Source organism: Eriocheir sinensis, unplaced genomic scaffold (genome assembly GCF_024679095.1).
Source record: "Eriocheir sinensis breed Jianghai 21 unplaced genomic scaffold, ASM2467909v1 Scaffold865, whole genome shotgun sequence".
Lineage (NCBI taxonomy): Eukaryota > Metazoa > Arthropoda > Malacostraca > Decapoda > Varunidae > Eriocheir > Eriocheir sinensis.
The window spans coordinates 54,304-57,500 of NW_026112236.1; positions in this window are offsets into that span (position 1 = coordinate 54,304).

Consider the following 3,197-nt stretch of genomic DNA (forward strand, 5'->3'; position numbering starts at 1 on the left):
TACAGCTACTCCGCGGTGTTAAAGATAAATTGCAATACCCAACGCGATTAATGACACTAATGGCCATGTTTTAACGAGGATATGACAATCACTGAGTAAGGTTTGGCCAGGAAGTCTAACAGGCGTATCCTCTCCCTTTCCTTGCTACACCACGACTGAGTCCACTTGTCATTAAAGCTCAGTAACGTTGCCGCGTCGCCGTTCGTGAAATCTCATATTTATCGTTTATTTGAGACTTAGCGATGGTCTGGATACATCGGGAAGTAATGATTTTAACTCTAATAATAAATGAGTGATGTTGTATGTGTCCAGGAGGTCAGGAAATGGTAAACACAGGAGGGTAAATATACGGCGACATGGCACCTTTACAGATGTGGTCATCAAGATATCGTACTCAACGCCTTGAAATGTATCAACATTGCTCTAAATGCCAATTCTGGCCCCTCCAAGGACGGGATTTATCTTTTTATTACCCTTACGATCCTAAAATAATAATTACTCATAGCTTCATGGCGCCTGGGAAGCATAAATCATATTTTGTTAAAGAAAGTGTCGTACGCTGGACATGGCTACGTGTTTGGGAATTAGAACTTATGGTTTTATGCTATTTTAAACCATTTTCTCATGTTTTGGTGTCCAATATTGGGTAAAAAGGGACGAGAACTCCATTTCTGGCCTCAAAATGGCGCTAGGGCTAACAGTTTGTGAGATATATGGATGTTTCTGAGCCATCACCTTACTTAACTTTCAGATCATGCCATTCCTTAATCCCTTACTAATTCCTACGTCCCTGGCACTCAACAACACCAGACTTTTTCGGGGAATGCATCGTATCCTTAGAAATGCCCTACGGGGAGTATTAATGGTGATACGATTTATTTTCCGTCGCTAACTCTAAGACGCTGCCATTCAGTATTTCCTAATTAATTCTTACCCTCTTGGCACTGGAAAGAAAGGTAATTTTACGAGCAATCTTTTGATATCCTTAACGAGGCTCTACGTGCATCACAGACGGAGATATAAGCAGGTAAAGATTTCACCCCCCTCCTCGGCAACTCTACGGGGATAAACTACCACATTTACCCCGCGAGGCCTAACACGAAAAAGTTTAAAAATTGAAAAATCGTTATTCCTTCTTCCAGTTTGATGAGAGAGGTTGATATACGTGAAGAAAAACATACTAAAATTTCTGGTGCTATCAGAATTGCGATAGGCCTAAAACTGACGGAGTTATGAACGGTTTTGTGAGAGCCTTCGAAAACTTTCTAGGCCTATAACTCTTGAATCAATCCGTGTTGCAATATGCCTGATTAGCAACTGGTAGAAAAAATTCCGAGGAACACGCTGGTGCTTTCAGAATTACGCTACCACTAATGGGTATAGAGATATATTGATTTGAAATTTCGCACTTTTTCGACATTTGACCCAACGTCACTCGCTTATTACGTATTATTTATCCTTCGGCAATAAATAATAAAATTGTTGAAATTCGACGAGGAATACAACGCTGGTCTCGGATTTGCGCTACCACCTTTAGTTTCGGAGAGAGCATGTCATTTTTTAACCGCCTGTCACGCCTTAACTACTGCAGATATGTTTATGAAATTAAATATCTTGAGGTGACCCAACACGGCCTATATTTCGGCGTTATCAGATTTAAGATTTGACGCGTATTTCCAAAGATAGCTTTTTTTGCTTATTTTGCTTGTGTATTATTGATCAACTGATATCTGATGTAAAATTTGACGGAGAATAACGTGGCGTCGTCAGAATAGAGATAACTTTATTAGGTATCAAGATATCCTAGCTAAAGCGTTTATCAGAATGTTTTGATTCTGCATAGATTCCTGCATCCATGTCTAAGTAATGTCTTAATGTCGGGCATGATTTGGAGAGGGAAAATAACGAGGAATCCATTTCTGGTCTTGGTTTTGCGCTAGCTTAATTATTATAGAAATTATTAGCTATATTCCAAGAAATGGTCGTAACCCTCAATTTTATCCTCTCGTTTTTTCTCGTGTTCGTTGCACTCAGCTGGTGTAGAATTTGACGCTGAACATTTTGGTGCTTATTAGAATCCGATCGGTAGAGTATTAACGGAGCTATGAACGATTTTGTGTTTCCACCGTTATGAAACTCTCCGGTGTTTACGGCCAGAATTTCACCTCCTCTAAAACCATCTTTTTTCAAATATGCAAGTTTCGTTATTCTTGCCTCCAGCTTGATCAGAGAGGTTCATAGACGTGAAGAAAACAATATTAGAATTTCTGGTGCTATCAGAATTGCGCTAGGCCTAAAACTGACGGAGATATCCACGATTTAAAAAAACGTGCTGAAACTTTGAAGGCCTATAACTCCATTAATACTGTAAAGTTTTGTATGCCCAATTGTCGCCTGGGAGAACCAGTTGCGGGGAATACGCTGGTGCCTTCAGAATGACGCTACGACCAATAGTTATGGAGTTATTATGATCTGTTTTTCGCGTTTTTTTTTAACTTTGATCCAACGTTCTTCGTTTAATATCTATTTTTTCTCATTCGTCAATAGATAATGAAAGTTTTAGAATTTAACGATGAATACAACGCTGATCTCGAATCTTCGCTACAACCTTTAGTTTTGGAGATAACACGTCATTTCTTTAGCCACCTGTCACGCCTTTACTAGTAAAGATACGTTTATGGAAATAAGTATAGCGATTTGAACCGACATGAGCTATAATTTGAGGTTTTCAAATTTAACTTTGAACGTGTTTGGTTCTTTTTTTTTATTTCTTGATATTTCTTGATGAGCAACTGATACAAGGTGTAGAGTTTGCCGGAGAACACGATGGCGCTATCAGAATCAAGATAGCTTTTTTCGTTATTGAGCTATACCGGTCCAAAGTTTGGTCTTAACGGTTTTCGCCTGCGCCTCTTGCTGTGTCCATGTTTTCCTCGTGTTCGTGGAGCTCCCCGGGTGTAGTATTCGATGCTGAACATTTTGGTCTTTACTAGAATCCGATCGGTTGAGTATTAACGGAGCAATTAACGATTTTGTGTTTAGGGGGGGGGGAGTGGTCGGGTGGTATCACCGGGGGGGTGGTAGGGGCCTATGGCGGGGGGGGGTGTCTGTGGGGTGGCCCGGGGATGGGGGTGTAGGGGGCGGAGGGGGAGGGTGAACGATGTTTTTTATTTTTCGTTTAGTTTAAAAATGTTTCG